The 22,156-nt window shown below is 35.0% G+C and overlaps 1 protein-coding gene across 8 annotated transcripts in view; it reads left to right on the top strand.

Moving 5' to 3' along the window:
• The first annotated feature begins 1,321 nt into the window (after positions 1-1,321).
• The window catches only part of LOC123524452 (hydroxymethylglutaryl-CoA synthase 1-like), a 369,785-nt gene continuing 348,950 nt past the window's right edge, over positions 1,322-22,156 (top strand). For 7 of the 8 annotated variants that reach the window (XM_053538857.1, XM_045302659.2, XM_053538854.1 and 4 more), the window contains exon 1: positions 1,322-1,428. The gene's annotated coding sequence lies outside the window, so the exon portion shown is untranslated. Of the gene's footprint in view, positions 1,446-22,156 lie in introns of all 8 variants that reach the window. The other variant, XM_045302658.2, reaches the window with a different exon arrangement.

The raw sequence follows: 22,156 nt of genomic DNA on the forward strand, positions 1-22,156 counted from the left end.
AGGAAACAAAACTTCACATGTTGATTATAAATATTGATGGAAAATTAAAAATGAAAAAAAAATGTTGAGGGGTGGGGAGGGATGCATGATCGGTGGTGGGCATGACTAGGTGGAGGAGCGAGGTGGGGGAATTGTACAACTTGCATGTTGATAAATATTCGTGGAAGGTTTGAAAAAAATCTAAAACAAGAAATGGAATTTTTTAAAAAAGATTTTGGGGCGGGTGGGGGTAGGGGTAGCGGTGGGGGAGGGGTAGGGGTGGGGGAGGGGGAGGGTGTTACCAAAGCAAGGGGGTGACCAGGTGTGGGTACACAACTTCACATGTTTATAATAAATGTTCATGGAAAAGAATGAAAGAAGTTTAATGAAATTCTACCAATGGTAAGTTTGTTATGTACAAATATGTGGATTTTTAAACAATTAAAGGGAAATAACTCTGAAGTTACTAAAGAACATTATGGTGATCTAAATTCAAATTAAGTTTCATAGTTTTAGGTCAAAATTATCAAAAGTTATGAAGCAGAAATTGCCATATTTATAGTACCCTATATAGTTAACACTAGAAACTTCATAACTCTGCTGTTACTTGGGCAATCTGACTGAAACTTGATGGGCCGCATAACCGCATAGTGGTGAACATGTAAATGAAGTTTTATTTAAATATTCCCAACCACTTCCTAGGTTAGGCTCCGGACGGAAGGACGGCCAACGCCAAAACTATATCCCTCCGACTTTCATCGGGGGATAATAAAGTATCACTATTCATATGTTTTTTGTCCGATATTTTGATGGAACTAAGATAGTTCTTGAAAAAAAAATGTCATTGGATATACATGTTTCGATATATGGAAGGCTGTACACGCCATTTTTATAGGCCTAACCAAAGGAACCAGCGTGGGAACTATCTGGTCTAGTCGCGTAATGGCGGACAGGTTTTTGAACACTAATTTTTCACTTGGCATGTGGATGTATTTTTGACATTTTGGTAGGAAAAATGGGACAGCAGGTTGTATTTGGTGAAGTGAAGCTCAATTTTAGTATGAGTAGTACTTACAGGTCACAGCAAATGTGACAAGAAAAATCTCTCTTAGAAGATACATGACCCCTACTTTTCTCTTCATTTTATATCAGTTTTATCATAACTCTTTTAAATGAGGTAAGGATTTGTTCTCTGAAATGGGTCTAGCAATGTATGGTAGCTCTTTTGAAAAATGTCAGTTTTATATAGAATATGTAGGGAAAACTATTTACTTGTTTTGTGACCTATATGTTATGATGGAAGTCTATGGGAAAAACAATTAGTGTTCTCTAACCGGTACTCGGACTGCTAGAACGGGTAGGCGTCCGGTTACCGGACGGCAAGACACTTTCCTTCCAAACTGTTTCCGGTGTAAACAAAGCTGTGGAGAGCGTGAAAGACAGTTCATGGTTATTTATGTTATATGGTTATTTATGTTATATTTGCTGATTTTGTAATTATTAAATGCTATATCACGTTTGAATAATTTTTAGGCGGCAGTTCCGTAATAAATAGACAAAAGGGGTAACGGGGCAATTTTTGGGGGTTTTCCCGTACGAATACAGTTCTGTAGTGAAATGGCCTGCAAGTACGGCAGTTTTGTATGTCCTTACAGTCCTCATTTACCAATTTTCGGTAGTGACATGTAATCACATTTGGTCATCATGTTACAAATAAAATGTGGGGCCTGAATCATAACTTTATCATGTCATCACAGTAATATACTGGTACTGATGGTAAACCCGAATAGAAAATGAGGTTTTTTACATGTAACTTTTTTATTTCTGCAAATTGTAATCAATGGTCGGTATCAAAATAAAAACTTTACATAATTCAAATTTATATTTAGTAAGTAAACTAACACGAAGTGAGGCCCTGAAAGGGGTTTGTAAAATGGGGACTATATGAACGTTGACTGATGATAAATTCGACCACTTTGTCATTTACAAAATTTTCTTGGTATTATTATATTGAAACTTTCTCAAAAAGCTGCAACAGTCATTCCTGATCAAGTAATGAAAAGTGTGACCCTATGTCAGGCCTTCATGTTTTGGCAGTGAGCATGCGCAAAAAACACTATTCCCCAGTAATTTTGGATAAATATTTTTTATACAAATAAATGTAAGTCATTTATTCGTACAGAATATTTACCAATTTTGTTTTTGTTTACACCAGTTGGTGTTGTAAGTGGAACCTATTAGATGGTTTGTTCAATTTTATAAATAACTGATTGCAATCTAATATTTCCAAGGTGGTCGACTTTATCATCTGTCCGGGTTTATCATCAGTACCAGTACCGAAAACTACTTCATTACCGAAAACTACTGAAAACCAGTTTTGATTACCGAAAACTACTTATAAATATTTTAAAAAGTATAACAGTTATGAAATTTAAGTTAATATATACTGATAGCATATAATAATATAGTTTAACAGACGAAATTTTGAAGAAATTTGTCAAATTTAAAGTGGTTTAATTTGGATTTTATCAAAGTGAGTGATAATTGTATACTGAGTTACTTCCCTTTGATAAAGTAATCGAATAGTATTAAATATCATTGTCGTCACAAGTTTGTTTTATTTGAAAATGATTTTATAAGTAATTGAATTATTGAACATTATCAAATTATGGTTGCATATGATTTTTTAAAGACCAGTGTTTTGATCAGTGGATATTAATGGATTATATTATGGGTAGATAAAATAAATAATTGTATCACGTATCGTAGAGAAATGAATAATTTAGTCAGGTACACAAGTGTTAATACTGTATCATGTTTCTTGAGCTGTTCTCACATTTAATTAATATAAGCAAATGAGATAGTGCGTGCTTTGGGGGAAGAAGTTGCCAATTTTTTAAAGATTTCCGCGGTTTCAAGCTTGCTGCCCAGATATCACACCAGTTTAAGTTAAAGCGAGATCGCTTTTTATAAACGTTTGAGACAATGTGAACATGAATTCCGAAAGTCTTTGGCGGACGAAATAGAAACTCTTTCTACGGAAAATCCAAATTACTTCTGGCAGAAAGTAAAATCTCTAGGTCCCAGAAAGTGTTCAAGCATTCCAATCGAAATAATAGATGAGTCAGGTGAAATATGCTATGACGAAAATTTGGTTTTTGAAAAGTGGAAATGTGACCTTACAAAATTGTACAATGGCGATCAAAGTGAAGATTTTGACGAAATCTTTTATAATCAGTGTAAGCAACATAAATCTGTGATAGAGAATGAAATGCTTGATCCTTTGTATGTAAGTCATATGCGTTTAAACCATGACATTGCAATTGAAGAATTATTCTATGTGATTAGGTCTGCCAAAAACAAATCTTCTGTTGGTATTGACCGCCTGGGTAGCCTAGTGGTAGAGCGTCCGCTTCGAGTGCCGGAGGTCGTGGGTTCGATCCCCGGCCGCGTCATACCAAAGACGTAAAAAATGGTACTAGCAGCTTCCTCGCTTGGCGCACAGCATTAAGGGGATAGTGCTAGGACCGGTCAGCCCGGTGTCAGTATAATGTGACTGAGTGGGGTATCATGCCAAGTGTCTACGGCGTGATATTCCAGTGAGGCAGCACTATAAAGTTGGGCATTTTGCTCACTGCTACAAGTAGACACCGTCGTTTATATGACTGAAAAATTGTTGAAAAAGACGTTAAACCCGAACACACACACACACACACACACTCTGTTGGTATTGACTCGATTCTGTACATTGTACTCAAGTTTAATAACGTCATCATAGTGCTGAAGGAGCTATTTCAGTTAATATTTGACTCCGAGGCAAAACAAAGATTATTTAGATTTTATGCTGACGAGTGGCTGGAAAAACTGAATTATTCGCCGAAACTGAGAACCTATAAATTGTTCAAACGTAATTACGAAACAGAAACATATGTTAAACTTAATTTATCCAGAAGAGAACGCTCAGTCATGGCACAGTTCCGTTGTGGAGTCCTTGCCCTTAGAGTGGAAACTGGCCGTTTTATTGGCGAAGACCTTAATAATAGATTATGCAAATACTGTACAAAAAATGATATTGTAGATGAAAGGCATTTCCTCTTAAAGTGTGACTTATGTAATGATTTAAGGCAAGGAACATTTCAAAGAATTATCTCAGACTCTGAGCGAAACTCTTTTTCAGATGTTGATTTATTTAAAACATTATTAGTTGACTTTCCAAGGAAAATGGCTAAGTTCCTGTCATGTGCATTCGACCGTAGAAAATGGTTAACATTTAGATGAATATGAATACTGTTTACTAACATTTAGTCTAAAAATGATCAGATGTTTGAATCAGCCATCTACAGATTTTTTATCCATGTCAAAATTAATTTAAGTTATAAAATAGTGACTTATGGCCCATTGGGCCAATGGGCTGGTTGTACTGTAAAATAGTTATATTTTGCTGTTGTATTTATTATGTTGTACAAATGTCACTGTAATAAAAGATCTCTCTATCTATCTATCTATCTATCTATCTATCTATCAAACTCACAGACCATTTATCATACAGACATAAAATTTATATTTTCTGAAAGCTTAGATATTCAACTCTTGCTGCAGGTAAAATATTTTCATATTTGCATTTATCTTTTAAATTTTACCCTCATATATGATAGGTGTGTTTTTTTTTTTTTTGGATTGATGAAGTATTAATTGACTAAACACTGCTAGTAGATAACTTTTACCTAGCTTTTTTAATATTACATGCAAAATATAGTTTTGAAAATTTCAGCAGCAAGAGTTCATACTTAATGCTTTTAGGAAATGTAAAGTTTATGTTTGTTAAACAAATACCTTAAAAAAGTTATATTTGCTACAAAATGAGCAATTTTGGAAATTTTTGCAGACGCGTGATATTTGAAGCAGATAACAGGTCAGTAATGGAAGTTGCTTTTATACGTCTCTGGAATTATGAATCACACAACAGTCTTTGATGGTAAGCTAAATAAAAGAAATTGTACTAAAAAGACTTTATAAAAATAACATGTTCTCCAATTTCAGTTAAACTACATTAGATTTAAATAACAAATAACATTTTGACGGGTCATGTCATATAATATTTATTATGTCCGTACTGGACAGAAAATAGACACGAACAGTTGCGAGACTTTCTTGCACGTGTTATGAGCGTTGCAAATATCCTGCATATTTGAGTAGTTATTGTAGTGGAGTTGAAACTAAGTTTAATAGATATTGTTCACTGTTTGATAAATGCTTATAAATATCCTGCTGGTTTATGGAAAAGACATTTTTATTTTAAAAAAGACGTCAGTCAAAACGATTTCTTGAAGATTAATGAAAGTTTTTATAACTGGTCAGTGAAATACGTATCTGTTTTAATGCATACAAACTTTGAAAATATTTCATTATTATCCAAAAATCATTACAACAACAAATGATTCTAAAATCATAACGGCTGAATATAAAGAAGTTATATTTACCTTGACAAAGCTGCACTTGCATCATAGTTAAATCCAGAGGAAACACAACATTTGCACAGAAAGTTTAAGTGAGCAGCAGACCAAGTTTTCAAGTACTTAGAACAATCACAATGTACCCAATTCTGACAGTTGGAACAATGTATGCCTTCAAGGCACTCAAGAGCACAGACAGAGCATGGATATTCCATAATGAAACCAAAGACAATGGTACTGAGGCTACTTTTTCGGAAGCTTAAATACGGTATACGTTAAAAACAAAGAAGACAACAAACTATGAAGAATTAAAATGAGTGACAAAACTTTTTTTATGTTGTTTCTTCTAATGTTATGTAGATTAAAGAGAAGCAGTTTCAAGATATATTGTTTTTAATAATTACCTTTAATGTGTCGTTTGAAAGCTCAGATTAAAGACACATTATTATCACCTTAAGGCCATACCAAATTGATTAACAGTTCTTCAGAAAATTTTCAAAAAAAATTGGAGCGAGCGAGTGAATTTTTATTTATTTTTTTCTCAATTTTGATTTTTTCATAGGCGGGTAGATTTTACATGGAGCGAGCGGGTATTTTTTTTTTTTCCTGCTTGGACCCTAAAAGGAGGCATAACCAGTTATGATTATACATTAAGTTAACCTTTCTTTAAGAATAACACAGAAATCAAACATTTACAGTGTGACTAACACAGTAGATACCTTTTCTATATGTTTTAAAGACTACATGAATGGTTTTGTAAATAAATTCTTGCCAAAATTCACTGAATCAGTTTGTTTTTATTTTGTATTTATAATTACTAAGGGATTTTCTTTTGTAACTTCAGAGTTATTGCCCTTTAATTGTCTAAAAATCCGTACAAAATTGTGTGTGCACAACCACATTATAGTGCTCTAAATTCTGTTTAAGTTTCATAGTTCAAGGTCAAATATATCAAAAGTTATGATGCAGAAATTGCCATATCTATAGATCTATAGTACCCTATATTATAGTTAACACTAGAAACTTCTAAGGGCCATAACTCTGTTGTTACTTGGGCAATCTGTCTGAAACTTGATGGGCCCCATAACCTCATAGTGGTGAACATGTTTATGAAGTTTGTCTGAAAAAAATGTAAAATAATGATTTTTTTTGGGGGGGGTGGGGGGGGGGGGTCGGGGGAGGGGTGTGATCAAGGTAAGGGGGTGACCAGGTGTGGGTACACAACTTCACATGTTTACAATAAATGTTCATGGAAAAGAATGAAAGAAATTTAATGAAATTCTACCAAATGGTAAGTTTGTTCTGTACAAATATGTGGATTTTTATACAATTAAAGGGCAATAACTCTAAATTTACAAATAAATCCAAACGAAATTGTGTGTACACAACCACATTATGGTGATCTAAATTCTGTTTAAGTTTCATAGTTCTAGGTGAAATATATCAAAAGTTATGATGCAGAAATTGCCACATTTATAGTACCCTATATAGTTAACACTAGAAACTTCTAAGGGCCATAACTCTGGTGTTACTTGGGCAATCTGACTGAAACTTGACGGGCCGCAAGAAGTCATAGTGATGAACATGTATATGAAGTTTTAAATAAATATTCTTAACCATTTCCTAGATATGGCTCCAGACGGACGGAAAGACGGACGGACAATGCCAAAACTATATCCTTCTGGCTCGTCGGGGGATAACAACTGTACATGTACATACTCAAACTTTTCCCTACCAAAACTGAAAATGAAAATTATACAACATTTGTTTTTCCTTTATTTTTGTACAAAAGATGACCTATGCATTTAATACAGACTTTTTACATTTATTAATCTAAATATATTAAAATTAATAAAATATCTCATAACTCATTGTATGATTAAAATTATAATCATTAATAAACTATATCAAACATGAACCTGAAGTGTTCTAATTTATAAAGCTGCAATTAATATGGAAAAAAAATGCAACTATTGTATACAATGTATATTTAAAAAAAGTATCATGAAACTGATTATAAGACAGTCTCAGTTCAAATGTAATAACACATGACTGTCAGAAAATCAATGTATGTTGTACTTTAATGATATCATCATACATGAATGCCATCAATAAACTTCATATATAACAAACTGTACCACTATGGCAGCCTCTTTCTTGTTATTTCTACAGCTTCCAAAGACAGACTGTAACTACATGTATCAGACACTGTAAGTAAAATATACAAATTATCATTACACAAGAGAATTTTTCATGTTAAATAAAGGGAGTTAATTAAATGCAATCTGAGAATTTTTGCTAAACATAAAGGGAAGTAATTATCAATAAAATGAATGAAGAAAAATGCATATATAAGGGAGGTAATTTAGGAAAAAAAACTTCAAATGTCAGTATAATGTTGGTTGACATTGACAATGACCTATATCAAGTATGCACAACATAAGAAACAGCAAGCACTTGAAAAATGCATTAAATTTCCTTGCAATATCAAGAATATTTGACTGTATGTAAGGGTTCTCTACATGCTGTTATACTGAAAAAAAAACTTTAAATATAGCTTAGATCTATTTATATCTTCAAAAAAAGGAAGTCCCAAATTTCCACAGCTATTTACAGGCTGAAAATTTTAGGTACTAATATCAGCAAAGAGGTTGATATCTATACTTTTTAATAACTATTGTCAAAGGTAGGGAAAAACTTACTGGAAAGGCATAAACTTCTGATCTAGTCATTTCAATACATTTTCAGCTCATTTGCATATAAGAAGAAATTTACAGAATTCCCCCTGTTTCTCTTCATTTTAAACAAAATCTGTAAGATGGATATAAACCAAAACATTCTCCTATGTGTCAGCTATCAAATATATATTTCAACAAAAACTGTCAACTTAATTACCTTGTTTTTAGAAGAAGACAAAATTCCAGCAACTTTCGCTTCCCCGCAAAACTGTACCCGTGCACACATAAAAAAATCTCAACTGTGATTTTCAAAATAATACAGTCAGACCACAATTACTTCCCTTGAAAATAAAATGCTCTAGGTAAATGCCTACTATTTATTTTGTTATTTAAGAAGATATAATGATAATCGGCACGGAACTGATTGTTTAATAATCAGTAACCGACATTAAGTAAAAGAAACTGTTTGTGAAAACATCCCTTGTATCTCGTAACAGCTGCCAAATGTCTGGAAAACACAAATACCCTAAGAGTTATTTATCATTGAAAATAGTTTTTTTTCACAACATATTTAGCATTATATTTTTTAATCTTTATATCTTTTTTTTCTGCCAGTTCGAGTCCTCGTGATTTATTTGTTGTTCCTCGATTATTTACGTTTCGAAGGAAATTGTAACAAATCGGATGAACATTGTTATCTGTAAACCATTTAGGTCCAAGTTTAAGGTGAATACTGATGAAGTCTTATTTGTTATTTCATTTTCAATAAAATTTGAAATGTAAATGACCCTTAATCTCTAGAAAAATGAAGGTCCATACCCCTAGAAAACCCTTAACAGCCTTGTCTAGAGGTACGGATCTGTACCTCTAGAATCAGATTCAAGTTTTTGGAAGCTGTCGGTAGTAAGTATTTTAATGTTTTTCTCTGCTATTTGAAATAAATATTCTTGTTGAGTATATTTTTCAGTGTATGATAAATGTCTCTGCAACACACAGTCGTTAAATAGACATTAACGCTTGAAATTAAAACGTATTTTCACCAAAAACACAGATGGTCAAAGCAAAAGACGAAGCATTCAGGCAAAAAATGCCCATTATTTTGGAATTGCGAATGAAATTCGTGTCAGAACCGCTTATGAATGTTTCATTATCAATCCATGCACAGTCATGAGTTTATACCTACAAATATGCATTTACAATCCTGAATAGTACAAATATTGTTTAATATAACATGCATCTGAATTATGCACTGGTCACGAAGTGACAAGGTGAGCTATTGTGACCGCTTGATGTGTGTCGTCAGTCGTCCGTCATGCGTCGTCCGTCAACAATTTCTAAAAAATCTTCTTCTTGAAAACCACTGAGAAGAATTGCACCAAACTTAACAGGAATGATCCTTGGGTGGCCCCCTTTCAAAATTATTCAAAGAATTGAATTCCATGCAGAACTCTGGTTGCCATGGCAACCGAAAGGAAAAACTTTAAAAATCTTCTTGTCCAAAATCACAGGGCCTAGGGCTTTGATATCTGGTGTGTAGCATCATCTAGTGGTCCTCTACCAAAATTTTTCAAATTATCCCTCTAGGATCAAATATGGCCCCTCCCCGGGGGTCACATGGTTTATATAGACTTATATTGGGAAAACTTTGAAAATCTTCTTGTACAAAACCACATGGCCTAGGGATTTGATATTTGGTATGTAGCATCATCTAGTGGTCCTCTACCAAGATTGTTCAAATTATCCCCCTAGGGTCAAATATGGCCCCTCCCCGGGGGTCACATAATTTATATAGACTTATATAGGGAAATCTTTGAAAATCTTCTTGTACAAAACCACATGGCCTAGGGCTTTGATATTTGGTATGTAGCATCATCTAGTGGTCCTCTACCAAGATTGTTCAAATTATCCCCCTAGGGTCAAATATGGCCCCTCCCCGGGGGTCACATGGTTTATATAGACTTATATAGGGAAAACTTTGAAAATCTTCTTGTACAAAACCACATGGCCTAGGGCTTTGATATTTGGTATGTAGCATTATCTAGTGGTCCTCTACCAAGATTATTCAAATTATCCCCCTAGGGTCAAATATGGCCCCGCCCCGGGGGTCCCAATTTTTTCATAGACTATATATATAGGAAAAAAAGTTTAAAAATCTTCTTGTCTGAAACCACAACACTTAGACCTTTGATATTTGGTTTGTAGCATTGTCTTATGGTCCTCAACCAAAATTTTTCAAATTGTACCCCTTAGGTGAAAAGAGGCCCTGCCCTGGGGGTCCCAAGTTTTATATAGACTTGTATAGGAAAAAGCTTTAAAAATCTTCTTGTCTGAAACCATACGACCTAGGCTTTTGATATTTGGTTTGATGCATTGCCTAGTAGTCCTCTACAAAAATTATTCAAATTATGCCCCTGGGGTTAGTTATTATGTGAGTTATATAGGAAAAATACTTAAAAAATCATCTGATCCTATTTCCAAGACTGTTTAATTATAATTACCTGATGACCCCAAGTAATATGATGTCACTTGACTGTGACCTTGACCTACTGACCTACTTTCTTGTTTTTTAAGATACAGCCTTGAAATTTTGATGACATACACAGTTTTGCACACAAATCGTAAAACTGAATTTCATTGACCATGAATGTGACCTACTGACTTTCTTAATATTTTATCATCAGTTTGACATTTGAAACATGTAGTTCATATTACTCAGGTGAGCCATCAGGGTCATCATGACCCTCTTGTTTTCTTTTGCTTATATCTTACTGTAACTTCACGCATACAAACAAAGCCTTTTTATGCAGGGGCTGTGTCCATTATACCCTAGGTCAGGGTCACCCAAGGTGTTATACTTAGTGTTTGAAATTATGTTTTCTTTACAAATTTTAGCTCGGCATACAGACACACGTGCTGTCTACCTGATTAATTACCCAGTAGAGTCAAACGAGTCCCGCTTATTCAAATTAGTTGTACATGTAGAACAACTGATGTAATCACTAGTAACCAAGTCATTTTCAGTTTGTTCTGTAGCGAATAATGCAATAATTTTGAATGAAAACGAGAAGGACCTGGATGTTAGCTTCAATCTGCTTGATTTTGAATGATATCAGCGGTGCTCTGGAGCCGGATTTTGTTCCTACTCTTACACTATGATTCGGTAAGTCACACTTGACTGAGCAACTGACCTCGGAAAGAAGCTGGCCAATCAAACTGCGTGACCTTAGAAATAACCTCTGACGTCCTAATTGAGGGGACTCTTCCGCGGACTACATATTACTAAACCTGGGGATGGTTGATTGATTCTTTTATTTCCTCCATTCTTGAAGAGCATAACATATGTACAAACAGACATATATCAGCAAATTTACATGTAAACAACTAAATATTATCATTATCTTCGAATGCATGGTTAATATGTGAAAACAAACCTCATTGCAACCCTCTAATTATGGGCAACAAATTCACGCATCGAATCGTACATTACATGTGGAAATGGATTGACCGGGTCAATGTCTTATTGCCGTAGTAGATAACGGATTTTCTTTGTTGCTGGATTTAACAGTTTAATTAAATAACTAACGTAAATACTTACTTGACATTTTTTGGCAGTATAAAACAACATTGTTCTTTTTTCAAAATTTTAGTTGTTTTTTTGGTATTTTGTTACAGTATATATTGGAAACAATACCAAGTAAAGTAAATCACCCAGCACTGAACACTAGTCGGGATATCAGCTGCAACCGGGAATCGAACCCAGATCGCTGTCTGATAACCACTGCGATACTGACTCCCTGATTAAACCGGGGGATATGGAATGTCAGTAAGGTAGAATGGTCTTGTCCTTGTGTCTGATTGTGGGGTTCCACACACTGATGACCAATATTTAAAACAGACTTTACAAGATGATCATTATGTATTACATTGTATATAGATGTGCCCTAGAAGGAACTTTTGCTATGCTTTAACTTGTTAAAATAAACTGAAATTACCAGTTACCGACTTCTGTGAATGATTATAAAGTCCCCGTTGTAAAGTCCGAACAAGTCCCTGAGATGCTGGAAATGGATCAAACACTGAGTTGTGTCATGTAACGATTACATGAATGATGCGTTAGTGATTAATGTTCCTAACTGTGTAAAGAATCTAGTCATTACTACAAAAATAATTTCAAACATTATGCAGGTTAGAGTTTATTAGTTTTTGTTTGTTTGTTTTGGGTTTAACGCCGTTTTTCAACAGTATTTCAGTCATGTAACGGCGGGCAGTTAACCTAACCAGTGTTCCTGGATTCTGTACCAGTACAAACCTGTTCTCCGCAAGTAACTGCCAACTTCCCCACATGAATCAGAGGTGGAGGACTAATGATTTCAGACACAATGTCGTTTATCAAATAGTCACGGAGAACATACGCCCCGCCCGAGGATCGAACTCACGACCCCGCGATCCGTAGACCGACGCTCTACCTACTGAGCTAAGCGGGCGGGCTGAGTTTATTAGTACGCATGTATCAAATTAAACTGGTTGGACCAATGTAATTTGTTTGTTTGTTTGTTTGTTTTGGGTTTAACGCCATTTTTCAACAGTATTTCAGTCATGTAACGGCGGGCAGTTAACCTAACCAGTGTTCCTGGATTCTGTACCAGTACAAACCTGTTCTCCGCAAGTAACTGCCAACTTCCCCACATGAATGGTCAGAGGTGGAGGACCAATGATTTCAGACACAATGTCGCTTATCAAATAGTCACGGAGAACATTAGCCCTGCCCGAGGATCGAACTCGCGACCCCGCGATCCGTAGACCAACGCTCTTACCTACTGAGCTAAGCGGGCGGGCTCAATGTAATTTGGTAAATGCTTACTTATAAATACTAACCTAAACGAAAAGTGGAATCGAAACTGCAGTAACAACATCTAAACTGGTCCATCACTGTTCTGAAAACAAAAGAAATTATAACTATTATTTTTTAACTGTTGGTTATCATAAAACAAAGTCAAAACATTGAAATGTAAGAATGAAAAGAAGTTTTGAATAGGCGTACAGTTTTTCGACTAAGCGTACAGTCTGGATTTTAAAAATTGCGATTATTGGGCCAGTAATGTATCGAATAGTGAGACAGTGTAATCGGCATACATGTCTCATAAAAACACATTTTCCTGAAAACGTATTCGTTACCATAGAGCCGTGCTAGTATTTATTGATGCGTAAGATATTTTTCTACGAAGTAGCAAAGGTTTCAATTCATTGCAAAAGCTCAAGATACATGTATTTCAAAGAGTTGATAGTTTCATTACAAAATCGAACAAATATCAACACGTAATTTGACTTGAAATTAAGTATATAATGAGTTTTATCAGGCGTGTTTGGTATCTACGTAAACAGTAGCTCTTACACAATACGTAAATTAAAACAATATACTTACTTTATGCGATATTAATGAAATAAACAAAGAAAATCCAAGCCATCTGCGACAGCAAAAATTTGTGTTTTGATTTTTGAAAGCCAAGTTTTTGGCGACTTCCGTTTGGGCGTACAGAGAGTCTATACACTGTGAAGGTGATGTGTGACAAATGTCAAGAATGAAACTAAATTAAACTAAAGGGCTATTTTCAGTAGATGTGTTTAGATTCCTATGACCACCTTGATATTAGGGTCCTTAATAGATTATGCAATTAAATGTATATGATGTATGTTAAATAACCACTGATGCCGATCCTAAGTGGTTATTTATTAAATGAACCTTTATTAAATGATCCTTCTTAATTGTAATAATTCCAAAGTTCTGCCGTTGCTACTGTGAACACAACAATGACTGGTATGTTTAGTAAGATTTTTGGTTGCGGGTTTATCCCGCTACCAAAGTTAAGTGTATTTCTGACAATCATTTAGCATCTTTATTTGATTCCAAATCACACCCAAAGATGTTCATGTGCTACACAAAGTAGTCCCATTCATGAACAATGCGGATGAATTATCAATGATCATGCAGTTCTTATTCATCCTCTATCCATTCATACATTTAGATTATATAAGATCTGTCAATGATTAGGTATTCCAGCCCATGGTTACATCACTGACTTCCAGCTGTTCATGTAAGGTCAGGCAGAGTTTATCTTAGATATGAGGCACATTAGTATGTGTTTCTTATACATGTATATTTATAGATTGGCATTTAAAATGAAAATAAATCTAGCAAACCCGCAACCACCAGACATCTCAAGGCTTTGATTTGTACTGTTGTGACAAATTGCAAGTATACTCAGCATCACTGAAAAGTTACCACCCTAATGGCCTTATATTTTGAAAATCGCATTGGACTGTGTTAAAAGCATAACTGGACTACATTTTTGACACAACTGAGACGTTACTGGTGTAAAGATTTGTCAAATTCGATGAACTCCATTTGAGGTACGGGCTGCACGTGCAAAATGACTTTTTCGAGCAATGTCGACATGTACGAAAATTCCATTGCAAACATTCATCGCACTTGAAAGTTAGTCGACAGACTAAAAGGAATACGTTAAAAAACCAGAATATCTTTGCTAAGAATTCCACGTTTTAGGCACGATCAACGCCATCAGGCCATTGGCACGGTTGACGCCAACTTTCATGTCATGAAATTGCACGTCGTATGTGCTGTTCTAACCTGACAGTCATGAAATGGGTTACAAGACATGATCAGACAGGGTCTATGAGTAATAGACCGCACACAAACCATGAAAAGTGACGTCGATATTGTATAAAAAAATAAAGAGGTATATATTAAGTGGTAACTTTTCAATGACGCCCAGTATATATATATATATGAAACACAGATGATTCTCTAACTGGTTTATTTGATAACACTTGGTCAATGTTTTTAGTGTTTCAATACTTTTATGTATTTAGAAGACAAATTCCAGTTAAATAAATATAATTTAAACTTATGATAAATTAACAGTTACTGTATTAAAATAGTTTGTGTATGATGTAACAAAGGGAAGTAATAAAATGCATTATAGTATGGGGACAAATTTTTGGCTTAAGTTGTATAATGGAAAGTTTGTTTCGTTTTAAAATATGAAAACTTCCCTTCATATTTCAGATGATTATTATATAAGTTATATCCAATTAAATATATTAATGACAGTCTCATCCACACTACTAATATCGAAATAAGTATCATTAATCTCTTCAAAAATGCACATGAAACATAACCCGACGTCCAATAACAGCTACGAAAGCAAACAGAGGCCGACTATAAAAAAACTCGAATTTCGTCTAACACGAATTCTTGATAATTCCAACAGATATAGAATAAAACTAGTGCAAAAATCGACAGCCCTGAATTTTATGTAACTATTACCCTGAAATTAAAAGTAGCGCATATTATCAGCAGACAATCAATATGTAGTTTAATTATTTCTTCCCCACTTAATACCTCGGCAAGTATAGTCCACACTGCACACTTCCATTAAAAGCAGTTATTATAAAAACACATAAAACATAAAAATTCAGTAATAATCAGTACAGTACTTACCAGCAATTTTTAACTTTGCAACACTTGAAAAGAAATGGAAGGGCATTTAAGTAAAAAAATCCATTCATGTAAATGACTTATTCTTGCATGTTTGTTTGTTTGTTTGTGTTGGGTTTAACGCCGTTTTTAGCTCGACTATTCGAAGAATAGTCTAGCTATTCTACTCACCCTGGCGTCGGCTTCGGCGTCGGCGTCGGCGTCACACCTTGGTTAAGTTTTTGCATGCAAGTACATACAGCTATCATTTAAAGGCATATAGCTTTGAAACTTATTTATTCTTTTTCTAGGTCAATTACCAACCTCACTGGGTCAAGTTCCATAACTCTAACATGTATTTTGAGCAAATTATGCCCCCTTTTGGACTTAGAAAATTCTGGTTAAAGTTTTACATGCAAGTTACTAGCTCCAAAACTAATGTAGATATTGAATTGAAACTTCACATGTGTCTTCGGGGTTATAAAACTAGTTCATAGCAGCAAGTCCCATAACTCTGACCTTCATTTTGGCCAAATTATGCCCCCTTTTGGACTTAGAAAATTTTGGTTAAAGTTTTGCGTGCAAGTACATACAGCTATTACCAAAAGGCATATAGATTTGAAACTTATTTTTTTCTTTTTCTAGATCAATTACCTACATCACTAGGTCAAGTCCAATAACTCTGACATGTATTTTGGCCAAATTATGCCCCCTTTTGGACTTAGAAAATTCTGGTTAAAGTTTTGCGTGCAAGTACATACAGCTATTACTAAAAGGCATATGGATTTTAAACTTATTTTTTCTTTTTCTAGATCAATTACCTACCTCACTGGGTCAAGTCCCATAACTCTGACATGTATTTTGGGCAAATTATGCCCCCTTTTGGACTTAGAAAATTCTGGTTAAAGTTTTACATGCAAGTTACTATCTCCAAAACTAATGCAGATATTGAATTGAAACTTCACATGTGTCTTCGGGGTTATAAAACTAGTTGACAGAATCAAGTCCCATAACTCTGACATGTATTTTGGGCAAATTATGCCCCTTTTTGGACTTAGAAAATTCTGGTTAAAGTTTTACATGCAAGGTACTATCTCCAAAACTAATGCAGATATGGAATTGAAACTTAACATGTTTCTTCGGGGTTATAAAACTAGTTGATAGCATCAAGTCCCATAACTCTGATATGCATTTTGGTCAAATTATGTCCCCTTTCAGACTTAAAACTCTTGATATTTAACATTTCGGGTAATAATTTCCTGCTTCTGTGACAATATTTCGAATAGTCGAGCTTGGCTGTCTTACGGACAGCTCTTGTTTCAACAGTATTTCAGTCATGTAACGGCGAGCAGTTAACCTAACCAGTGTTCCTGGATTCTGTACCAGTACAAACCTGTTCTCCGCAAGTAACTGCCAACTTCCCCACATGAATTATCAGAGGTGGAGGACTAATGATTGCAGACACAATGTCGTTTATCAAATAGTCACGGAGAACATACGCCCCGCCCGAGGATCGAACTCACGACCCCGTGATCCGTAGACCGACACTCTACCTACTGAGCTAAGCGGGCGGGTTTATTCTTGCATGTAAATTACATCGATATAATGATAAATCAATATTCTGTCATTATTGCTAACATGTGTATGCATACTATTGTTACGTGCATATAGGGATGTTACAACTGCTTAGTCTCAAATCCCTGTCATATATGAGAAACTTGAGTTTTCTAGTTACATTAATAATTAAACTAATTCTTTGATGTATATATCACCTTGCTTTGTGTTAATTTTAGATTTTATTCACATACGTGACAAATGTATGCTGACTACTGTCACATGAATCAAAACGTATAGTTCATTTTATTTACAAATTAAAGAGTTTAAGTTCTGCTAAGCCAAAACGCCAACATTAAGTCGCCCCTATTGGATGTACGCACATATCGAGTTTACAATATACTGACTATGCCGACCTGAGCGAAAACAATCAGCACTAAAACACAGCTAAACAAGAAGGATATCAAAGGCATTTGCATAGCTGTCAAGGGTCTACAAAGGCCGCAAGTGTGATCAGGGTTCGAAAGGTTGGGGGTCTGGGGGCGAAGCCCGCTAGAAGCCGAAGACACCCTCACATGGAAAATTTAGTTTTTTTACACAAAATAGATCTGGTTTTGAATTGTCTCCCTCCATGTTTACTTTTTGTGACGTTTATACATGCGGTAGAAATTACACGTTGCACAGGTGAATGTAAAAGCCGTATTATACGGTATGAAACAGTATGAAAACACCGTGTCAGTGCCGCCGGGCAAATTCGATTCAGTGATTTTCTATGAAAAAACATTATATTGTTTTATTTTTTAGAATGTATGTGACTTTGAATAGTAGGCATGTGAGCGTGATCTAGGGCCGAAATGCATGTATGGTATGCATTTTTATACATTTATGACAAATCTGAATGTATACAATGCTGGGAACCATCATCTTTGGCCTTTTTTGTAATCAGGTTAGCCATGCCCCAGTTTTACCTGAAAAAATACCAGTGAGTTGTGCACCAGCAGTTTACTTTGTATTTAAAGAATATCTAAAAATATCAAAAGGTGCATCATCTTATTATTTAGAAAATTGAATCAACATTATGTTATAAAAATCTATTTTAGGTTGATAGTGATTTGTTCTGTTTTGCGTTCTAACGCCGTTTTTCTACAGTATTTCAGTTGTAAAGACTGGCAGTTAACTTAACCAGTCTTCCTGGATTCGGTACCAGTACAAAGCTGTTCTCCGCAAGTAATTGTCAACTTCCCCACATGAATCTGAGGTGAAGGACAAATGATCTTAAGACACAATATCTCGTAATATCAAATCGTCACAGAGAACATACGCCTCGCCAAGGGATCGAACTCTCGATCCGTAAAACTGTACCGCATCCTCTTATTGAGCTTGTGAAGCAAGTTCTACATACATGCCATATCTGCCGCCGGGAGCCTTTTTCTCCTGTATTTTCAGTATATCTCCCGGTCTCCCGCCGGGACATGAAAACCTCCCATAAAAAAAAAAAATTAAAAAAAAGTCCTCTGTCGAAAAATCGTATCTCGGACCCAATGTAGACCTTTAGAACGAGTTAATGTCAGACTACACAGAATTTCGGACAAACATGAATTCAGATAAGTGAATTTTATGAAATAAACTGCAATTCATACTGCCCGAAGAATTGACTGCCATTCCTTTGTGATATTGTCATGTTGTAATAATTAATATAACCAGAAAACAGTTGAAAATGTGTGTTTAAACAAAACTCGCTTACATCTACGCCCCAACCCTTTAAGCAAATTGGTGACAAAGCATTTTTATGCCCCCGAAGGGAGGCATATTAGTTTTCAACTGTCCGTCCGTTAGTTGGTTCGTTCGTCACAACGTTAACTTTTTGCATGAAGGCACTTTACTTGCGAACCACTGCACCCAGGACCTTCAAGCTTCACATGCTGATATTACTTATTGATAACACGACCCCTACTGACTTTGGGGTCACCAGGTCAAAGGTCAAGGTCACCAGGTCAAAGGTCAAGGCGCTGCGGGGGCATTTGTCACCATTAGTGACAGCTCTTGTTTACACTATATCTTTCAGTATTCGTCAGAATGTTTAAAACGAATTTAGTATAAAAATAGCCTTTAAAAAAAAAAGGTATAATGTGGTCATTTGTTTCTTCTCATGTTACTGTGGCAATTTCCGCAGCGATTACGTCCCGTAGTACCTATAGCAAATGATCTGAAAGAATAGATTCTTAAAACTGAAATCCTAAATATCAGACCTGACATAGCTCATATCACTATAAGTTCATTTTAATTGATATTTCATATTACTAATTTTCCACGTTATGTCAGGTCGCGAATAATGCGCAGTATAACTCATATCGAAGATTGTTTCTCGGAACCAGTGTTTGTTTAATTAGCTACATATAGACAGGGGTCATAATCCATAACGAAGTGGTCAACGTTGAGTTACGAAAAAGTTCCATTCATACGGACATTTCATTCATAGAGGCGAATTAATTTACCATCATTATGTAATATTTTCTAATGTTATCTTTCAAGTATTTACTGTTAGAAAAATAAAACATTATTATAACATGTTTGAGCAAATAGATCTACTGAATCAGGTAAGTTTAACAATCTTTATACAACTCTATGGCAAAACGGATAAACGTGGCGGACTGTTTGAATTGCGTATGAAATTATATTTTGTGTTGTCAGCCTCAGCACCTGTTAAACTTTATGGAAACTCGATATATGGTTATGATAGTCTGGCAAATATCGCCAGCCTAAAAAACCTTGTGTAAGCAATAGGGGCTGCATTTTACACTGGATATTCATAAAATTTAGTCAGAATGATTTCCTTGATGAAATCTAGGTCAAGTTAGATTATGGGTCATCTGGGGTCAAAAACTAGGTCACTAGGTCAAATCAAAGAAAAACCTTGTGTATGCAATAGAGACTGTAGTTTTCGATTGATCTTCATGAAATTTGGTCAGAATGGTTAACTTGATAAAATTAAGGTCAAGTTTGAATATGGGTCATCTGGGGTCAAAAACTAGGTTGCTAGGACAAATCAAAGAAAAACATTTTGTATGCGATAGAGGCTGTATTTTTCAATTGAGGTTGATGAAACTTGGTCAGAATGATTGCCTTGATCAAATCTAGGTCAAGTTCGAATGTAGGTCATCTTGGCTCAAAAACTAGATCACTAGGTCAAATTGAAGAAAATACTTGTTTACACTTAAAGAGACCACATTTTTGGTCCAATCTTAATGAAAATTGGTCAGAATATTTGTTTCCATTAAATCACTAGGTCAAACATGTTTACACTGTTATGGTATGTTTCTCATCTTGGCCCTCTTGTTGTTTTTCTTGTACACAATAGAAAACAAAAGCTTGCAAGCTTAAATTGCCCACACACTCACAAATGAACTATTCTGAACTTGTTTATATCTCATCATCTCAGTATATTGTTGTTTTATTTATGTATAGCTTGTGTGCATGATGCCATTTTCCTTTAATAAAAGAGGTATAGACTTAGAAAGTCACCAATGATATGTATTATTTGTGTTTTTGTATCTATCTATACACTTGTGGAAACATTTTTCTTAATAAACTATACAGATACATGTAATGTAGCATCACCTAGTGGTTCTCTACCAAGTTTGTTCAAATTATCCCCCTAGGGTCAAATATGGCCCCACCCCGGGGGTCACATGGTTCATATAGACTTATATTGGGAAAAATTTTCTTGTCCATAATCTACAGCATTCAGATTTGGACCACATGTATAGTTTTGAGTGGCAAGATGAACCTTGACATGAGTTGACCTTGATCTTGACCTAGTGACCTACTTCCACATTTCTGTAGCTACAGCCTTCAAATTTGGATCACATGCATAGGTTTGTGTACCGAAACAAACTATGACCTTGGCATTGACCTAGTGACCTACTTTCACATGTTTGAAGGTACAGGCTTCAAATTTGGACCACATGCATAGTTTCGTGTTCCAAAATGAAATTTGACCTTGATTTTGACCTGGTGACCTACTTTCACATTTCTCAAGCTACAGCCTTCAAATTTGGACCACATGCATAGTTTTGTGTACCGAAATGAACTTTGATCTTGAGATTGACCTAGTGACCTACTTTCACATTTCTGAAGCTACAGGCTTTAAATTTGGATCACATGCATAGTTTTGTGGTCTGAATTGAAATTTGACCTTGAAATTGATCAAGTGACCTACTTTCACATTTCTCAAGCTACAGCTTTCAAATTTGGATCACATGCATGAACCACATGCACAGTGTTATGTACCAAAATGAAATTTGACCTTGATTTTGACCTTGAGCTAGTCTTTAAATTTATTGGGTGTTCAGGTCATCAGTATGACTGCTACCATTTTTGCTTTTGTTTCGTTATACTTTCGTTTGTAGGGTAATAATTTAAATACACAAACTGAACAAACAAAGCCAGCAAAAATTTAGTGATGATGCAAACGAATATATTTAAGTCCTTGGCAAAATACAGATTTAATATATAGGCTTTACCCATATATCAAAGAATTTCCATGTGTCCCCTTAATTCATGCATGTAACTTTATAACTTTTCTGACAATGTGCGATTTGATTCTATCAGTCAAACTGCGATTAGTAGCTACTCTAACATGTAGTAAGGTCATTAATTATGTTCTTTTAATTTTGAAGATAGGATGTCCAATTATGTGCACTCCTCTCCCAAATGATGTGATAAACTTGTACTTATGGGAAGTTTGGTTAACATTTAAATAGGCGGGACCCTAATTATCTACTTGTCTATATGTTTTTACTAATGACCTAAATTTACACAAAGGGCCCTAATATATATAGAAAAGATGTCAAGCGCTCGAAAAAAGATATCGTAAGCTTGAGAAAAGATGTCGAGCGATCGAGATAAGATGTTGAGCGAAAGAGATATGTCGTGCGCACGAGATAAGATGTCGAGATAATCTAATCTAATAAAATAAATGCATGTCCTAAAGATAC

Source organism: Mercenaria mercenaria, chromosome 3, assembly GCF_021730395.1.
Source record: "Mercenaria mercenaria strain notata chromosome 3, MADL_Memer_1, whole genome shotgun sequence".
Taxonomy (NCBI): Eukaryota; Metazoa; Mollusca; class Bivalvia; order Venerida; family Veneridae; genus Mercenaria; species Mercenaria mercenaria.